At 41.0% G+C, this 21,399-nt stretch overlaps 1 protein-coding gene across 1 annotated transcript in view; it reads right to left on the bottom strand.

The window, feature by feature from the left end:
• ACKR3 (atypical chemokine receptor 3) overlaps window positions 1-14,223 on the bottom strand; it is a 66,707-nt gene extending 52,484 nt beyond the window's left edge. The window contains exon 1 of the mRNA XM_070956767.1: window positions 14,144-14,223. The gene's annotated coding sequence lies outside the window, so the exon portion shown is untranslated. The remainder of the gene's footprint in view (window positions 1-14,143) is intronic.
• Between the last annotated feature and the right edge of the window lie 7,176 nt (window positions 14,224-21,399).

A 21,399-nucleotide genomic window follows, 5' to 3' on the forward strand; every position in this document is an offset into this window, starting at 1 on the left:
GGATGCGAGACATCGTCTGAGACACGAGATCCTGGATGTCCCTAGAAAGCGCAGGCTGGAGGCCCTCAGATGTGCGAAGACCAGCTGCAGTTGGCGTAAAGGTAGCCTCTGGAGGGGACTTTCCCAGAGGTCGGGTGACAGGTGCACTGGGTCCTGGGTCCACAGACGGGAAGGCCGCAGCTCTCAAAAGTTGAACATCAGAAGAGCCGTGAGGCGACCCAGATGTAGCTTGAGGCTCAGGGAGTGGCCTGGCTGGAGACAGCTGGCGATGACAAGGTTGAGCTCTTTGTTGGGCAAGAAGATATTGCCTTTCAAAGGCCTTACGCTTCCTTTCCTCAGCTCTGTCAGCAGCAGAGGAGCGTTTAGAAGAATGAGGGCTGGCAGACCTAGCCCTGACTTCACGATTTTTAGGACCCTTGGATGAGGTTTTAGCTCTCTTCCTGGTCTCAGGAGGACTGTAGACCTGCTCAATGTCGGAAGACATGTCCGAATCCGCCATAACGACGACACAGAAAAGGTAAGCAGCTGAAACAAGTCAGAGATGCAAAATAATTAATTAATTCGTTTTTTTTTTTTTTTTTTTTTTTTTTTGGTATTATAAAGATTCCTTATCATAAACCGAATATTTAGAGAGCTCCACTTCTCCTATCATTTATTATTATTATTATTATTATTATTATTATTATTATTATTATTATTATTATTATTATTTTATATATATATATATCCAGGGATAAGCCAATCAGGAGGAAAGAGCAAACTTCGGAAAAAGGAACCAATTAATCAGGGCAAACAGGTGTCACAACACCCCCAGCCTATTGGCCACAAAGGAACCCAGGGTTGCCTAGGAGAAAGGAGGTTGGAGTGGCTTCAGCTTTGGATATCAAACCATAGTGGATCAGCCCATCTTCACCACACTCTGTGGCAGATTCGTCCCGCCCAGCAACAGAAATGGCGGGAAAACTGCAGGGCTGACAATAAACGGGCGCTAGGCTGAATTCAGCCCTCAAGCGCCTCAGCTCCCAAGCGCCGAAGATAGGACAGGAGAGGGAAGCTGCTAGGCTCCCCAAAACAGGCGCACACGGCTAGCAAAGACCTATGTAGCCGAAATCACGAGAAGCCTGAGAAGCGCTGAGGCAGTTTAAAAATGGCGCGCGGCTAGAATTTTCGCCGCCAACGCCATAACGGTCGAGCGCCGAAGCCGTCAATCAAATCCAAACGGCGCGCTCAGCTCAGCCTAGCCGCCGAGCGCTGCCAGCAGAAAAAAAAAAAAAAAAAAAGGGGAATCGGCTCGCTCTTTGAATTACGATCGCTTCAGACCTTGAGGAAGCGATCAAGGGGGTTTGCGGGGTAATGTAGGGACCCCCAGCCGCCACAGAGATCGTTGGAGTGGTGTGGGAGGCAGAGGGGGGGGTCCGGCTATCCAGACCCCCACGCAGCACCCCGGCGGCAGGCCAATCACTCGGAGTTGCCTTCAGGTAGAGCTCCGAGGAGTCTGTTACATAAAGAAATAGCGGAGAGGAGTCCCCTGGATAGAACCCCAGGCTAACTCACCCGGCGCAGTAACAACAGGGCCGTTCGTTGTGACACTGAATCCACACCACTCTGAAGAAGTTATTAGAAGAATTTCAGATGGAAAATCCAAATAATGAGGTATTTCACCAGCCAAATTGCTAGAGCCAAGGAAAAAACCCAGTCTCTCACTTGACTGAGTGAATGAACTGGGGATTAGCCAGGCAAAGGAGGAGTGGCCAAGGATGTTTCTTAAAGAAACAGTCACCCAGTCCAGCAATGAAGCTGAGGAACTACCCCATTATTTGGATTCTCCAGGCAGCGCGCTGGAGAAAGATAATCATCATCATCCCACTCCAGCAAGGAATAGGGCTTATTTACTGAGGTTATGAGGGAGGAAGAAAAAAAAAAAAAGATGACGACTTACTTGCAGAGTCCATTATTTGAAATAAGTCCTTTATCTTTGGTTGTCTGGTTGTCATTACCGCCATGTTGTGTATGGAGTTTCCTCCCAACTGTATTTCCAATTTATGTCTCCTTTTAAGTTTTCTTTTCAAGACCCCTTTTGCTTTTGCTGGTGGCCTTTGTTTCTGCATCCTTGGGTGGTTTAATTTTTTTTTAAAAAAAAACATACTCCCACAGCATCAGCAAATGCTGATAAATTCTGTAACTTGTAATCTAAAACCTAAATGCTATATAATCCTAAATCTAAAAACATAAAATTACTACACCTAATAAAATAAAACTAACTTAACTAATTTATAGATAACATTAAATAAAAAATAAACTATTTTACATCCATATAAAAGAAGCTATAATAAGAGGATAAGGAGCTCACTAAAAAGGCTGTCACACAGCAGCCATCTTGCCTCTATATATCTCTTTAGAAGCAAAGGAATTCACCTTTTTGACCCAATATAGTTTCATGGTATTGTTACATTAAAGAGTCTTGCCTTAGCTTTTCCTGCTCATTTTAGCAGAAAAGGCAAAATAGCAGCAATCAATCAAATACTAGACCCGTGATGGCGAACCTATGGCATGCGTGCCACAGGTGGCACGCGGAGCCATATTAGTGGGCACGCCAGCTCAGCTCTGGGGCACATGTGCGCGCCAGCCAGCTGATTTTCGGGCCTTCTGGGCCCACCAGAAGTAGGAAAACAGGCTGTTTCCTGCCTCTGGAGGGCCTGGGGGGGGGGGAAGGCCCGTTTTTTTTTCTTACCTGGCTCCAGATCCTCTCTGTGTATCTGGGAACGGCGAAAACAGCCTTTCCCACTTCCTTGGAGGACCTACGGAGGCTCAAAGCGCCCATTTCCCCACTCCCGGTGGGACAGGAAGTGACGTTTTTTCCTGTCCCCAGCCTCCAGAGACTCCTAGAGAGGCTCCTACAGACTCCTAGAGAGGCTCCTAGAGAGGTTCTGGAGGCTGGGGACAGCAAAAAATGTCACTTCCTGTCCCACCGGGTGTTGGGAAATGGCCTTTTTCAGCCTCCGTAGGGCCTCCAAGGGAGTTTTCGCCGTTCTCAGATACACAGAGAGGATCTGGAACCAGGTAAGAAAGAAAAACGGGCCTACCAGGACATCATGTGCCAGGAGCGGGGGGGAGGGGGAGGGGGTTGCGCACACATGCGCGTGGGCACGTGCGCACACGACCCGCCCCCGCTCCCCCTCTCCTGGCACGCAATGGCAAAAAGGTTAGCCATCACTGTACTAGACTCTTCTTAAAACATCCAGTGATGGAGTGCCTATAATTTCTGGAGGCAAACTGTTCCACTGTAACTGTGGAGAGGGACCTTGAAGTCTTAGTGGACAATCACTTAAATATGAGCCAGCAGTGTGCAGCAGCAGCCAAAACAAAAACAAAACAAAACAACAACAACAACCCTAATACAATCCTTGGTTGTATAAACAGAGGCATAGAATCAAAATGACATGAAGTATTAGTACCACTTTACAAAGCCTTAGTAAGGCTACACTTGGAATACTGCATCCAATTTTGATCATATCATTACAAAAAAGATGTTGAGAATTTGGAAAAAGTGCAAAGAAGAGCACCTAAGATGATTAAAGGCTTGGAGACTAAAACATATGAAGAACGGCTGCAGGATTTGGGTTTGGCTGATCAAGATAAAAAAAAGGACTTGGTGGGTCATGATAACATTACAGTTGATAAATTAGTAACATGGTTGTTAAGTGAATCTGCCTTCCCCATTGATTTTGCTTGTCGTAAGGTTGCAAAATGTGATCACATGACCTTGGGACAGAGCAATAGCTTAAGTATGAGTAGGTTGCCAAGCATCTGAATTTTAATCACATAATCATAGAGATGCTACAAAGGTATGAAAAATGGTCATGTCACTTTTTTCAGTGCCATTGTAACTTTGAACGGTCACTAAATGAATTCTTGTAAGTCGAGGACTACCTGTATTTGCAGTCCAAGTTTTATATCCCCACCCCCAATAAAAAGTAAAGAATTCCTGAAATTAAGCAGCATGGCAGGCAATTTTCTTGACTATGTGGCACTTTTTATTTCCGTTTGCACTACAGCCTGGGATTTCCACTGTTCTTCAAAAGAACAGACATCACCTTTATATCTTTTAATTACAAACGATTCCTGTTACAGACAGCTTAGGTGTGACAACCTTATAGACCAAACCAGGCAATTTAGTACCTTCCAGATATTTATAGCACATTGTTCCTTACCATTTATCCACTCTCAACAATCCTTGCAAGCATGAATTCCAAATCATCTGAAGAGCCCCAAATTGCCTTCCTTGGCATATAGAAAACAGTTCATTGTATTCACTGGAATACTAGCAATTATTTTTTCTCTTTAAATACTTAAATACTTTAAATAAGCCAATGATGTTCAAACACAATGCCCAGATGTTTGCATCTACAATGTGGCAAGCCCTGAGTAAACACACATTTCTAGCCCCAAAATTAATAATTTCTCAAGTCCTACATAAATATTGGTCTGTCATAATAGAAATTCAGCTTTGATTATTATGTTTCTAGTAAAAATCTAGAAAATGAAGAAAATTACTTTCACTAACTCCAACACTCCATTTATACTGTCAGTATCAAAGTGTTACAATTATGTGAATGCAAATCAGCATTATATATTGATAAACCTAAAGGCCTAATAGTGATTTTAAATATCCTATAGTTCTATAAAGACACTGTTGTCTTCCAATGAGAAGTAGCATTGTGATTCAGGTTACAAGAAGCAGCTAGATGTCACTTTTTCTGCAGTTAGTTGATGACTCTATGTTCTGAATGTAGAATGGGTCTGTGACTCAGGACCCCTGCTCAAAAGCCCAGGAGGAAATGAACCAGAATAGGAAAAACTGGCAGACAAAGCACAAGCAGAACATAAAAGGAGAGGGTTTTTCTTTTCAGAGGTGTTCTACAGTTGTGTAAGAACCTACCTCTCCTCCTTTCCCAAGAAAATATAGACTCTTGAAATGTGGTATTTCAAAAGGAACCTTTTATTGAGAAGTAGTGATAACAGAACAGGTGAAGCAGACTCTAAATTCCCTCCCAAACTATACAGTTAGAAATAGGGCTTTAGAATCCCTACCGTCCAAATGTGGATTTAGCCAATCCACAGGTGTGAAGATGTTTATTGCAACGGCCATCCTGAGAACCAGATAAGGATCCGTTCCCATGGACCTCTTCCACTTTCAACCAATTGACACAATCCACATGGCTCTCCCTCATTTCATTCCCAAATGGTGAGAATATTGCAGGGCGCTTAGGCTCCAGGAAAAAGATGATAAAATACAGCTTATCCGCATGCTCCCCCCCTCCCTCAATTTGAATGGCAGTATCATGTTAGGGATCTGGCAAGTTGTGTGCTTTCACTTTTGATCACATTTTTGTCCTCTATTTCCTTGTTTGCAGATTAATGGTTGCTATACCACACATACTGTACACAATAATTTGATTCTGGTATTTTATTTTCCAAATACAATCTTCATTGTAGTTATTCAAATAAAAAAACATCTATTATTACTTCAGTGTTGGGTTTGTACTAACACCACAAATTCTAAAATAGCTTCCCCTTGTCACTTGATGAAAAGGGAAACTGGAACCATTTTAAAAGCCTTAGGCAAGAAGTGGCTAGGAGATTCCAGAGAGAGTTCTGAATGTTATGTGTTTGTAATATACAACCCTGCTACAAATGCATATGTTCTGAGTGGGTGAATGGGGTGGGTGGGGGTGGGATGGGGTGTGTCTAAGCAATATTTAAACCAAGTAAGAATATTTTGATCCAAAGGGGAAAAGTATAAACAAGTTGATGGATAGTTAGTTGGAGGTAGGTAGTTAGGAGGAATAAACTTCAAACACCAGCCATTTTCTTTTGCTTCCTATTATAATTCATAGAGTTACAGAATCAACCTTCTTATCTTCAAGTTGATTGAATCCTGTGAAATTCTATCCTCCTCTGACATCCTGCTAAAAAGGCAAGGAAATAATTATCCTTGTCTTAGTTCAAGCTGGAGCACCGTGATGGTCTTGGATGCTGATCAGCCGTCCAACAAATTGAGAAAGTGCCAATAATCCAAATGACAAGGGCTTAATTAGTGTTTTTGCAGTATCAATATTTAAAGCAGTACTTTGGCAATGAAGGAAGACTTAAGCTAAATGTGAAGTGATGGCTTTAATTGTTAAAGGTCTTATGTAGTCAGGAAGGAGCTCCTTCTTATCAGGGAATTGTCCTACTAGGAATGTTACCTGGTAAAAAGGTTGCCAACCCAAGACTTCCTTAGTGACAGTTCCGTTTCCTAACTAAAGGAGATACATCCAGCCAGTTTCCTTTCTTCTACCAAGGAGTCTATCAAAAAAACTCTTCTATAAAGCTTTGGATTGCTGAGTTGATTGCTGATTGAATCGTTCTGTGAACTAGGATTAATTGCAGATTGTATTTATTGGATATAAATACATGTTTGTTTATTTATTCAATTTCTATAGCTGCCCGTCTTGACCTAATTTACCCTACTTCAACTTTACAATGTATTTATATTGTGTTTTAAACTGATCAATTTAGTCAGTGAATATATTTTAAAATATACTTCCACCCAATTCAAACTTGAGTATCTTGTAATAAAATCTTGTAATTTTTAAAACCAGCACCCAACTCTAACTCATCTATTTTGTAAGGTGAGTAGAATTGCACACAATTCCCAAGTTTTCAGCACAGCTCTTCAAATAAATAAGTAAATAAAGTGTGGTGACTTCAAATGTGCTTTTTGGTATTATTGGTTCTTTCCAAGGAGCAAAAGTAGAAATAGGAGAAGGCTGTGTTTGGACCAAACCCTGCCACAATCTAGTAGAAACTGTACATTTGCACAGCTTAGCAATTGGACTGTTCACTTATTTCTTGAGGTTCAATTATCCTCAGATGTAAGTGTACTCAGGAGAAAACCGAGAGTAGGAGCAATAAGAAAAGTGACTTGTGAGGAGAAGGATCCACAGTCTTGTCCTCATGCTTTTTTTGTCCTTAAATTTGGAGAAGGGGTTGCTTGCTTTCATATGAATTTGGCCCTGAAACAATTCACTTGGTTTTCTGCCCTCTAGCCTTCTTTTTTTATACATCAGGCTCAGGACCTTGGACAGAAGCCATAGTGAATATTCAACATGAATAACTGTACCAAATCAATCTATCTATCTAGATCAACCTATCTAGATCAACCTAAAATTTCTTTAGCTAAAAAGGCTGCTGCTGTCCCTGGAGTTCTACTTTGAGTAGTCTATCTCTTTCTCTAGTAAAAAAAGAACTAATAGTTGTATACATCTGAAGGTTCCAGGAGAAACAATGCTTTTTTAAAGGAAAACTTGAAGAACACATATGTCTAAAAAAGTGTTATTTTTCTGTTCAAATAGAAAATGATCTAACTTAATGCTGTAATTATTAGAGGTTGGAATGGATTTCTCAAGAAAAGTCTTATCAGACTAAATTTACCTCTTTACTAAAAAGCAAGAAACTTATTTGATAGATTATAGGAATGCTGCTGACATAATACACATTTCATAAAGGATCCCATGACATTCCTATCAACAATCTAATTATCTATGCATTGAATGGCATAAAAACAAAGTAAATATATTACTGGCTCAAAAATCATATCCAAAGAATGCTCATCAATAGTTCCTCATCATACTAAAAGAAGGCATTGATCAGGGTACCACACTCTGGAGCCTCTACTTATCAAATAATTTTATTAATGGCTTAGGTTAGAAGAATGTTTATCAATCTTACACATAACAGTACATTCCATAGACAGTCCATATCCTAGATAAAAGAAGTAAAATACAAAACTATCTTGATAGTGTAGAGCAATAGCTTGAGAACACCAAAATGAAATTTTAACAAAGATGAATATAGGGTTGTTCATTTAAGAAATAAATAAAACATACATGTATAGTGAATAGGAGATATCTAGCTTTACAATAGCAATTGTGAAAAAAAAAAAGACCAATTAAAGATTATCAAGTGATTAGAAATTAAGTCCCACAAATAAAGATTGAAGGAGGTGGGCATATTTAGCCTTGAAAAGACATGTTATAATCTATAAAAGATTATAGGCATATTATAAACACAAGAAAGAAATGGCCAAGGTCTGTTCTCTATCATCTCAAAGGGCAGGACACACAATAGAGTTCAGCACATTCCAGTTGAATGTTAAGAAAAACATTAATTCCTGCATTGAACAGGTAGTAGATTTAGTTGACCTAAATTGACCCTTAAATTCTATTATTCTACTTGCTTGCATACAGCTTTAACATCTGGGAAAATGAAAGGCACAGAGGGGGGAATTCAGTTAATTTTATTACACTAGACAAAAAATATTTTACATAGATGTTAATAATTTTGGTTATCTTAAAAGTTACATCCCAAGGTTTGATTTCCTCATATTCTTTGCTTTTAGTATTTGTAAGTATTCTTTTTTCCCTTTGATATTCTATTTATTTTAAATCTAATTTAATATTTAAGTATTTATTTTAAATCTAATTTAATATTTAAAATGGAATATGGATGCATATTCATTTGATTTATCATTTTTCCTTTGATTTGCACAAACTGATTTAGTGCAACTGGCAGTACTAGGTTGTTATCACAATTGAAATAGAAACTGAAAAGAAATCATCCAATTTAATCAAGCACATTAACACTTAACTTGGTTTAATGTGGAATCAACAGATCATTACACTTGAAGTGTTCTTTAAAAGCATCTCATTCCTCCTAATGTAAGAGAACTGCAGAATGAATGTTCTTCAGAATGTTTTTCTGAACAAATGTGTTCAGAAAAGACCTCAGGCTGATCAACAGTGCCAGCAGGAGCAACACTCAGTGAAATCAATAATTCAATGAATTTCTATGTTTTAGCAAACTATGTGCCTCTCTTCTCATCACTGGAGAAGAGAAACCTTTGAAAGATGGGAATATAAACTGGTTTGGGCTCATCCCAAAAACAGCAAAAAAAAAAAAAAAAGAAAGAAAGAAAGAAAGAAAAAGAAAAAAGAAAAAGTCAGTGATCCAGCTCAACAGAATGCAATGCAACTCCTGGGGGACTGGGAGGTTCACATTACCACTACATCTCCCTGTGTTGCCTAGCCTGCTTTAATTTTAGACATACTTGAACATTTAAATCTACAAATCTGGCTTGCATGCCAGTGAAAAATGTCCACAGCCAGAAAAATGATATTCTGATTGTCAGGGGGATTAGCTATCAACATGTGAGATCAGGGACAGTCATTACGGAAGCAGAATTCTAGTCTGGTTATTGTCCGGGATCGTTCAAGTAATCAGAGCTGGGTATTTGGCTGGGGCAGTGAGGCCTGATCTATTTTCTTTTCTGTGTCCAAGTTCCTTTTTAAAAAGAAAGTTGGGAGAAAATGATAGAAGGTGCTGGTGTATGGTTGCTTTTAAAGGAACGAAAGAGCTGAATAGCCGAAAAGTCAGGTTGCTGAATTATCATGTCAGGATCTCTAAAGAAAGTTAGGTAAAGGTAAAGGTTCCCCTGCACATGCGTGCTAGTTGTTTCCGGCTATAGGGGCGGTGCTCATCTCCGTTTCTAAGCCAAAGAGCCAGCACTGTCGGAAGATGTCTCTGTGGTCATGTGAAGCATGACTAAACACTGAAGGTGCACGGAGTGCTGTTCCCACCAAAGTGGTCCCTATTTTTTAACTTGCATTTTTTACGTGCTTTCAAACTGCTGGATTGGCAGAACCTGGGACAAGTAACGGGAGCTCACTCCGTTACATGGCGCTAGGAATTTGAACCTCTGAACTGCTGACCTTCTGATCAACAAGCTCAGTGTCTTATCCACTGTGTCCCTTAAAGAAAGTTACATACCTATTTTTTTCATCTTCCTTGATTCTCTTCTCTTCACACATCAATCCTTGCTGGCTCATAATGTTATTTTCTACCTTACCTGTTTCTTTCCCTCTTCTTTTTCTATAGAGATAGATTATACTACTGATTTTGGCAGTGGTTTGCACTCCAAGCTTGTTTTAATTTAGTTTCTGAACATTTCATTACCAGACTAGGTAACATAATCAACAGGATTTTCTTGTCCTATTCTCCTTAATTTATAAATGTCTTGTGTGCCAGTGTGGTCAGTTGGTCATTTGATTGTTTGGAGCGATATTTAAATTCTGAGCAGCTGACTGGTTCTCTTGTTGATTGGTTGTTCGAATGGTCTGGTTTCTTATACATTCATCTGTTGATCTAGATCAATATGCTTGTTAATTGCTCCTTTGGTAGAATACCAGGTTTCAATAAATTCATGTGTATGGCAGGTGTTAGCATGGTCAATTATTTTTGTTCCTTCCCACTAGTATCTTTTCTATCAATTAAACTAGTGTCTTTATTATCAATATTGTTTGAGATCAGAGATTTTTGGTCATGCCATTTAACTGCTAGTTGATGTTCATGAACCCTTGTTTTCAACTGCCTTCCTGCTTGTCCCATATAGAATTGCTTGCAATCATTGCAATTGGTTTTGTATACTATGTTGCTGTTGTCTTCCTTCTGTATTTTGTCTTTGATTTTAGATAGCTCTTTTCTGAGTGTAAATGTGGGTTTCTGAGCTATCATTATTCCCAGGGGTTACAGTATTCTGGCAGCCATTATACTACTGAGCAGGGCCAGGTTTCAAAACCCATCGCTACTGGTTTGCTCGTGGGCGTGCGTGTGTGTGTGTGAGACGCTTCTGCACATGTGCAGCATCCAGGCGGGTGGGCAGAACCTCCCGCCACCGGTTCACCCAATCTTTCAATCCCTCTTCTGCGGCTCCCTGTCACCAGTCGGCTCCACAATTGATAAGACTTTCGGTTAGGACAGGTAGAGGAAAAAGAACGCCGCACTAGGAGGAGACTCTATGGTGGGGGGAACCAGACTTCCGGTAGGCTCCAGAATTGAATGGGAGGCTTCTGGTTAGGACCTTTGTGACTCTGAGTGTTTAAGGTTGCCGACCTCTGGCCTAGAGGCTACTGCCCTCACCAAATTGTATACATAACTCATCTTGTCATCTTAACATGTTATTAAAGGGTAGGGATGGCCTGATCTGATAATATCTGACTAACAAATTTAAAATACTTCTGGAATATTCTTTTTAGATTACAGAACTTTATCCTGACAACTTCAAACTTCATTCTAAACATTATTCATTTTCAATGTTATGCAAAATGCTGCATTTCAGAAAGGAATATACATACCATTATTTCTGCATTCTGTACTAAATGCAGAGATATATCTAGCTCAATTGACTGCACACACAAATATTTCATATGGGACATGCTTGACAAATGCCTCACAAAATATTTGTTGATGCAATAACAGTAATTAGATAGTCCAGTATTTGGCACATAAAAAGAATCTTTCAAAATGGTATTGGGACAGCTCCTAACTCAAAATGCAGTTGGGATAGCTTTTGTTATTATAGGAATACAGAAGCTTTTAAATTGCTCCAAATTCTTAACTGATGGAAGAAGAAAGATATAATGAGAAAAGCAGGACAAAAATATTGGTCAAGAGGTGATGTAAATGATATGAGTTCTGTCAAAGTAAACATTAAGTATCACTGGTTTTAAATATGCAGAGTTGGGCACACTTTGTTCAATCAATGCCATAAATGAATTTTAACTGCCATTTAATTTTGACTGGTTTTCAGTAATATTTTTAATATTTGAAATTTCAGAATATATCATAAACAGAGTGGATCTGTTCAATTCACTATCACAAAATCATTTTTTTAAACATAAGATAATAATTTTTAAATATCCTGGTTTATCTGCTCTTTTTGTACCTTTGAATTAAAAGCAATCATATTTTAGCAGAGAAGCAGCACTGGGTTTATTGTATGATAATTGTGGAGAAATCAAAAGTAATCATAGCATCATTTGCTTTTGCACCCAGAGGTTGCACTAATGAATCATCTTGGAAAAAAGTCTCACAAAGGAGATTACAAAATATAGTCCAGCACACCCTGCATCATATTAAGTCTCTTTGAGAATTCTACCATGCTGCAAACACAAACAACTTAGCTAAACAGCAAGCCAGAGAACTGCTCAGTATCTTCTAAATAAACAAGCGTGCACAAAGCCAAAGTATTAACTATGAACCTCTGAAGTTAGTTTCTTCAACACTTTTTGCTCTCAAAGCAATCAAACTAACTGCATCCAGATTTTGGTTCTGCAAATGAAAATAACAAGAGAGCTGAGTCCCAAATGATACCATTAAGACAATATTATAAAATATTTATAGGCAGTGCTTCCTGCTATTAATAAATGGCATTAGATGTTTTAAAATAGTGGTGCTCCTCCATTCTTTGTCATTAACTATAATTAATATCCTGATGGTTTAAAACTATATATTAGCTTGTAGAAGAAAAACTATTATGAAAATCATGTGACATTTTTAATGCATTTCATTTTTATACAGCTTATTAATTGTAGCTCAGAAGGCTAACAGAATCATTTGAAGTATGCTGTGTATGAATGAACTCCCTCTTTTTCCACAGAAAAAAAGGCTGTTCCAGAGATCAGTAACTCAGAATATCTGCTGATAGCAAGTTCAGCAGAGAGGAACATTGCTCTGGGTAACTTTCTTCTTGCACAAATCACTTGTTCTACAAACTTAACATCTGCATCCATACTATTAAAGAAATCCAACATTCCCATAACTAACCCTTGTAATTTTGTAGAATAAAATATTTTGGGGAATATCCCCAAATAGTTTCAACATACCATAAACCCTTTAATGAGCTGCTCTATTCCCTTTAAAAATTGTCATTATTCTGCTTTTAACAACTAACAGAATAACTTTACAATTCAAATTACTGCTCCAGATTGCATGGGAAACTGTTTATTGCTCTTTCTACTCCCTGATATGATTGAATGCTTTGTCAGCAAGGAGTACCTGTCCCAACAGGTGACCATGCAAACCTGGATCTTCTTTTTTGGTAGATAGATATTGGGGGTTCTCTTAAGCAATATTGAAAGGCATAGGCGGCTCACTTGTCAAGTTTAAATGTATGTTTGGTTTGACATCAACTCCATCTTCAGTAGTACCGTACTTCTTGGCAGTACTGCCTGGGATTTCAGGATTGGTGGAGCTGATTTCCTGCAATTTGACTAAACTATTGATCACTGACATAACTGCTGTTAAGAAAGTGCCTGGAACCGGCCAAATTTGCACAAAGAATCGAAAGATATTTGTTATGGCTGCCTTCTCTATCAGATTCCTTTATTTAAACATCCAGTGACAATTCAAGAAAGCTTGGTCAAAAGTTTTAGTGTATTTAATGTGCACGATTCCTCAATATGTGGGCTTAGCAATGAAGCTGGGAAGCCTGGCCAAATGCAATGGTACTTAAGTAAATCCTATTCTAACAAGAGTTATAGGATCATTCATTTAACAGTACACCCCGCTGAAATCGTAACTCCAAAAGCATGCTTGCATTCCACTGCACTATAAAGTCTGAATTAACGCAAGTGCTGTAATTTACATGGGATCAGGCTGCAGAATTGCGGTTGGTCTGAGTAAGGAATAGGTGGTTTAAGATACTGAAAGACGACAGAAAGAACTTGAAAAGCAATAAATGTGCCCATAAGTTGTTTGTAGAGCTAAATGAAGAGTATTGCAAAAAATGGAATAGTAAATAAATTAATAAGATCTCTTGAAAAGGACGATTCAGACAAGTCTGGCCATATTTGAGCAAGTCATGGCATTCGCCCCGGGACAAGCCGCTTCTACTGTCACGGGAACCTTATGGAAGAATGGGGGCTTAAGGGCTAAGGGGGGGAGGTCTCTTTCCGGAAACGGGACTTCTTCCTCCCGACAGTGGTGACCAAGACTGGACTTTGAAATGGGTCGCGTCCAACACTGACAAAAGACCACGAAAGTGGATCCGGCGAAAAGTTGACCTTTCCTCCCCAGATACAAAAACAGCCAGGAAAGCTGGCCTCCTGGGAGGCTTTTGTTCGCTCGGCCGCCCACCCAAAGCCTTGAGCCTCTGCCCCCCCTCCGCCGAGACGGTTGGCGCAGCTTCGCCCTACTTCGCCGCCCCGGCCCTTTGGCTGAGCCAGCACGCTTCTTGCCCTGGAGAGCCGAACAATTGTCTTACCGCGAGGTCGCTTTTTCCCTTCCTTTCGAGCGCAGAGAGCTGCTTCTCCTCTCGCGGGCGCTTTGGCAAGCGACTGCCTCCTTTGATCCGCTCCCCCCGCCAGTTATATAGGACTCGCTACGAAGAGGCGCCTGTAGATGGCAGCTCAGCTAATCAGCTCCTCCTGCTGCCGCCGCCCAGGAGCTTGCACTGAACAGCGCCGAAGCGGCGAATTGCGTTTTTCCCTGATATCTACGTGCGGGCCACGATCACCTACATCCTGTCCCCTGGATGGGAAAATCCCAGCTAAACTTTCCCAAAGCTTCCAAGGATCCCGGATCACCTCTCCGCAGGGCTTTTCCATGCGCCGGCCTGCCCGCTCTGAAGTGCGCGGTTTGCAGAGCCTCACTGTGCCCCGGGACGTTGCGCCTCTAGGCCCGGGTGCAACTCGCTAGGGACTACCGAGGCTTGCACCCTGCTTCGGTTATCCTCACAGAGGCAGCCATCACTGGAGTCTACAGAAAAGCAGGTCAGCATCAGATTAACAGAGTTGGAAGGGACAAGTTTGCAGTCCCTGTTACTGGGTCCTTTCCTGCCACAGAATTGAGGCTGGTGACTGATTTCTTACTGACTGTTTTAATACGGATCATTTAAGGAAAGCTATTGTGCATTTCTTCGGCTTATTTTCCCCCCTCCCATCAAAGGCTTTTCTGGGTTCGAATCTTAAAGCAGTTGACTTCCATTATAAATCGCCCGGAAACAATTTACCACTTTAGAAACCCTATTTTGGATTTTAGGCCTTCCTCCAACTTGGTCCCACTTTAGTTCGGTGTTTTGTCCAAACTGATCTTATCAGAGGTCCTGATCAGGCCGCTGCTTTCACTCAATCTTTCCATGAACCGGTCTTGGAGAACTTGGTTTCCCCTGATGACCTCCCTGTTCCTACTTGCTCTTCACACCTTCCTGGCTGGTGCATCCACCTATGGATAGTAATGAGCAGAAAGAACACTGCCCATCCAGTTTTGCCATTCCTTTCCAACTGGTTCAAAAAAGGAAGAAAAAGCTAACAAAAAATTCCTGCAGGATACATGTTTTAGAAAGATACTAAGAACATGGAGTGAGAACAGGCAGAAGGAGTTCTCTCCTTGTCACTCAAACACTTTAATCATTCTGTGCTTCACATAATGCTTTGCCTTACAAATAATTAACTAATTCATTCTTAATCTTGCATGTCCTCCCTCAGTTTGGTTATCCAACTTTCTATCCCTCTCATTTCTCATTTTTCTCCTTTTCAAAGCATGCATTTTGTATTCCAATGTTTTGTTTTATTAACAGACAAAAAGCTTTAGTTAGCCCTTCTCCAGTAGCTTTTCCCTGCTACAAATCACTAAGTAGATTTTTACTGTGTCAAATTATAAATAATACAGTTGGATGATTATATACCGTCAAGTTAGTGTCAACTCTTAGCACTACAGGTAGTCCTTGATTTACAACAGTTCATTTAGTGACCTTTCAAAGTTACAATGGCACTGAAAAAAGTGTCATGACTATTTTTCACACTCATGACCATTGCAGCATCTCCATGATCATGTGATTTACATTCAGATGCTTGACAACTGGTTCATATTTATGACAGATGAGGTGTCCTAGGGTCATGTGATCACATTTTACAACTTTATGACAAGCACAGTCAATGGGGAAGTCAGATTCACTTACCAACCATGTTACTAACTTAATAACTGCAGTGATTCACTTAACAAATGTAGCAAGAAAAGTCATAAAATGGGGCAAAACTCACTTAACAAATTTCTCAGCAATATAAATAATGCACTCAGTTGTGGGCATAAGTCAAGGACTACCTGTATCTAGATCTTCTCCATGATTATTTGTCCACAAGCTTGCCTTCAAGTGCCCCAGTAATGTACCAATGATATATCTTTACTGCTATAATTAAATCTATCTACCTTACTACAGGTTGTCCTCTTCTGTTTCCTTTCACTTTTCAACCAGTAAGATTTCTCTAGAGAGCTAGGTGTCTACATAATATGATATTTGAGCCTGGTCATTTGTGCTTGAAAAGAGAACTCTAGATTTATTTTTTAGATACTTATCTTCTTCCTATACTTTGACTTTGTAATTAGTAACCTTCATTATGTTCTGTTTTGGCCTATTAACGGTGTATGTGAGTGAGAAAGAAAAAAAAATTGTGAATGAAACAGCTGGGTGGAATGGGCATGGCTCAAATTGCTTTGGCAAAGAATTACTGGAACCTTTGAGAATGTTATGGCAGCAATGCAAGAAAACAAAATGTTACTATGATCCAAAACTGTAAAGAAAAAAAAATTACCCTGTACTAAATTTGGAATACTTCATCCCCTCAAAATGATCTGCAAGTTGAAAGGTAGTTTCATTTTCTTAAATGTTTGATCTAGAGTTGGGAACACGTTAGGAACAACAACAGCTAGGACTGCTGTTCCATCTGCAGGGAGAGAGTGACTATTGTTGGCCTTTGACATCCAGCCGCTGTGAGAGAACGGCTGTGGCCATCCGCCTGCACTGCAACTATCTGATCTGGTCGCCCCATCACTGTGAGAGAGTGAAGGGGCCCCAGCTTCATCCTGGCCAGCCTTTTTTGCCATCTCTCACCTCAATGACTATCCTTAAATATCGCTGACATCCAGGGTTCCCCTTTTCCATCTCATCGTACTTGTATGGCTTATACCTCGGCAGATTTGCTCGCGCTGCGAGATGCCCCCCTCTCGCGGCGATGGCCTTCCACTTTATCGAAGGCCTACCTTAAGGACGGGCTTTGGAGCCCCGAGAGGTGGCATGTTTTAAAGCAGGGATTGAGGGGTTTTTTAATTAGGGTTTTTAATAATTTTTTAAGGGGAACTGGGAGGGTGACCAAAGGGGATGGGGGGGGTGTAATCCACCTAGGTCAGGGCCCAGCCCGGCACAGGGTAACGGTCTGGAGGGCGCAGGACGAGGGATTGGGGATATCATCAGCACGGTGGATGGGAGGGGCAGATATGGCGGGAGCAGAGGACCTTATCTTGTGTCAGGGGTGCGCACTCGCTACTTGAGAGCGATTGCGCACCCCGGTCCTCAAGGCTCCTCTCGGATACTAGGTGGCACAGTTATTCAGGACCTGGGCCTCTGGCTGATGCTGTGCAATGCCAGGTCCGTGGTAAATAAGCCCCCCCTCATTTACGATCTTATTCAAGAGGGGGGAGGGGACCTGGCGGGTATTACGGAGACTGGTTGGGCCCGGAGGGAGGGGTCCCTCTGGTTGAGATGTGCCCACCAGGCTTCAGAGCATTCCATCAGCCGAGGGTCCAGGGGAGGGGCGGGGGGGGTGGCGGTTATTATTAAAGAAGGTCTTGGTCCGAGGGAGACCACTGTGCCACAGATTGCCGGATGTGAGTCCCTCTTTGTGAGATGGGGTCATGGGGTTCAGATGGGCTTGCTGCTTACGTACCTGGCTCCCTGCCATGTGGCAATGGCCCTGCCCGAGCTACTCGACGTGATAGCCACGGTGGCAGTTGATACACCCAGGCTTATGGTCATGGGTGATTTCAACTTGCCGTCCATTGGTGAAACGTCGGAGATGGCTCGGGAGTTCATGGCTTCCATGACGGCCATGGACCTGACCCAGTTAGTTCATGGCCCCACTCACGGGGGGTGGGACACACACTGGACTTGATTTTTGTCTCTGGCCAGTGGTTGAGTGGTCTTACTATAGGGGATATAGACATGAAACCCTTGTCATGGTCAGATCACTCACTCCTTTGTTTGGACCTTCGAACCTTACACCCCGCCGCAGGGAGGCGGACCCAATTAGATGGGTCCGCCCCAGGCGCCTAATGGATCCTGATAGGTTCCAGACGGACCTTGGGCCAATTCCTGAAGATCTGGCACACGACTCGGCTGAGGACCTGGTAGCTGCCTGGGATCGGGCGGCTGGTGGGGCATTGGATCGAGTCGTGCCTTTGCGGCCTCTGACCCGGTGTTGATCCCTCGTGGCTCCTTGGTTTACCGAGGAGCTGAGGGAGATGAAACGCCGGAAAAGATGCCTAGAGAGCGGTTGGAGGGCCAGTCGCGCTGAATCTGACCGAACACTGGTAAGGTCGCATATTAAGACCTACCTAGTGGCGATGAAGACGGCAAAGTTTAATTACTTTTCCGCCTCTATTGCGTCATCAGGGAATCGTCCGGCCGCCCTGTTCAGGGTAACCCGCTCCCTGCTCCATCTGGGAGCGCGGGAGGATCCCTTGGAAGGCAGGGCGGAGGATTTCGGACAATACCTGTATGACAAAATCGCTCAGATCCGGGGGGATTTGGACTCTGACTGGGTAGATCAGGGCAGGGTGATGAGGAATAGTCTTGAGAATGTTATCTGGGAGGAGTTTGATGCTTAGACTCCCAATGATGTGGACAGGATTTTGGGGAGACTTAGTGCGGCCACATGTTTACTGGACCCGTGTCCCTCCTGGTTGGTACTGGCCTCCCAGGAGGTTACACAAGGCTGGCTCCAGGGTGTTATCAACGCTTCATTGAGTGAAGGTCACTTCCCCGCCGCCTTGAAAGAGGCGGTGGTGAGGCCTCTCCTCAAGAAGCCGTCCCTGGATCCGGTAATATTGGCCAACTACCGTCCTGTCTCCAACCTTCGCTTCATGGCGAAGGTTGTTGAGAGTGTGGTCGCGTGACAGTTTCCGCAATTCCTGGAGGAAACATCCTATCTAGATCCGTTCCAGTCGGGTTTCAGGCCCGGGCACAGCACAGAAACGGCATTGGTCACGTTGGTTGATGATCTCTGGAGGGCTCGGGACAGGGGTTGCTCCTCTGTTCTGGTCCTGTTAGATCTCTCAGCTGCTTTTGATACCATCGACCATGGTATCATGCTGCACCGGTTGGAAGAATTGGGGATGGGGGGCACCGTGTTACGGTGGTTCTCCTCCTTTCTCTCCGACCGGGGATAAAGAGGGACCTCCTCGGACGGCCAAGAGGATCCGCAGACCTATCGGCGGGGGCTTGACAGACGGGATTTTCGCGGGGCTCCAAAGAGCCCCATTTCCACGTCTGAATCTCCACGGCGCCAACCGTAAGTCATCACCAGAATTTTTAAAGAAAATATTGGACAGCAGGTTCCTCGAGGCCGGAGGATAACCCTCTACGCCGGTGGCGGTGGGAGAGGCAGCATGGCGGCTGCCCCAAAGCCGCAGCAGCCAGGACAAGCGAAGTGCAGGAGGAGACGCAGGAGCAAGCTGTTTGAATGCCGGGTGAGTAGGATTAGCCCAGGCGGGAACAGCTTTCAAATATTTGGGACTAACAATGCCCTGGCCCTAACAGCGGCTACAAATTATTTGGGCAAAAAATTTGAAATAATTAACAAGAAGAAGAGAAGACCCTTTAAAGAACGATAATACCTACTATCTGCTTTTGGAATTAAATTTCTGAGTATTAATAAGAATTGTTGATAAATTTAATAATTATAGATTTTTTTTTTCCCAAAATGGCTAAAAATATTGTTGTTTTATAGAAAGTAAGGAAATGTGGATATCTGAATATTACAAAGAACTATTTATAGATGATGATTTCTAAAGCGAGGAATATTATTATAGAAAAATGTGGATACTTTGAAAGAAATTTCTTAAAAAAATTTTTTTATTAATAAGCGTGGTTTAAAATGCTGTAAACTATAAGAAATATGAAGATTATGAATGAATCTTTGATTACTAATAAGAATAACTGATAGATTTAACAATTACAGAAAACTCTCTTTAAAACGGTTAAAAATATTATTCTTTATAGAAAATAAGAAAATGTGAATGAAGCTTTGAATATTGTTAAGAACTACTTATACACGCTCATTTTTAAAGTGAGAAAAGTTATTAATAGAAAAAATGTGAATACTTTGAAAGAATTCTTTAAAAAATACTAATAAGTGTTTTAATGGTTATAGAAAATGGATTTGAAAGTTGTTTAAAATGTTGTTTTTCTATAGCAAATAAGAGAATGGGAATGAATTCTTGAATAATAATAAAATTTGTTTATAGATTCTACAACTATGGTGTACCATTTTAAATGGTTTAAAATGTTGTTTTATAGAGAAAAGTGAGAAACAAATAGGAAATGGGAGAATTAATAATTTGGGAGAGAGTAGGAGAGAAGATATATTTCAAAACGTATTACTATTTTAAATTGCTAAAGAAGTATGATTTTGGGAATGAGATGATTAAAATTAAATTGTGAATTTGTTAAATATAAGGTTAGGAGGGAGGGAAGCATCCCCGGAAAACAACTGAAAAGCTGTTATCCAGCAAAAAATAAACCTAGGAGGAGTGAAGGAGAAAATGTTGGAAGCAGTTAAAACTAACTGTGATCCAGCCAATAAATAAGGTTAGGAGTGAAGGAAAGCATTACTGGAAACCAGCTTATTACTATTATTACTATTATTATTATTATTATTATTATTATTATTATTATTATTATTATTATTATTAATTAAATTTTTATACCGCCCTTCTCCCGAAGGACTCAGGGTGGTGTACAGCCATATTAAAACAACATATACCCACACAATTTAAAAACAGTTTAAAATATATTAAATATATTAAAAACAACAAACACCCAATTAAAATTCATTTTCTAAGCCAGCCCAGCCTGTTAAGCTGCAATCCAGCTAAAAATAAACTTAGGAGGAATGAAAGAGATACTTTTGAAGAACGGATATTGACTTTAAAATGTCTTTCAGAGAGGAATGAAATATTTTATATTGGTTATTAGATGTGTTTAAAAGAAACATTGACTTGATTTGGGTCTTTGAAACAGAAAATACATGAAATATTGATTGTTAAAATGATAAATGAATACTATAAAGTGCTGTTTGGATTTGAAGTTTAAGAGTTAGGGTGACTACATAACAGAAACTTAAATGTTAGAACAAGATGCTAGATTGAATGATAAAAATTGGGTTTAGATTTGGGGGTTTTTTTTTTGTTATTTTTTGTTTGTCTTAAGATGTTAATGGATGAAATTGGGAATTTATACCTATGTTATACCGGGCCAAACTCTTGCTCTAAAAAGATGATGTTTTATGTTTTATGTTTTAAAAATAAATAAAAAGTTTTTAAAAAAAATTCTGGTGATGGAGCACCCACAATTTCTGGAGGCAGGCTGTTCCACTGATTAATTGTTCTCACTGACAGGAAATTCCTCCTTAATTCTAGGTTGGATCTCTCTTTGTTAAGCTTCCATCTGTTACTTCTTGTCATAGA

The sequence above is a fragment of the Pituophis catenifer genome, unplaced genomic scaffold (assembly GCF_029215685.1).
Source record: "Pituophis catenifer annectens isolate HBS135680 unplaced genomic scaffold, rPitCat1.0.hap2 SCAF_1, whole genome shotgun sequence".
In the NCBI taxonomy this organism is placed as follows: domain Eukaryota; kingdom Metazoa; phylum Chordata; class Lepidosauria; order Squamata; family Colubridae; genus Pituophis; species Pituophis catenifer.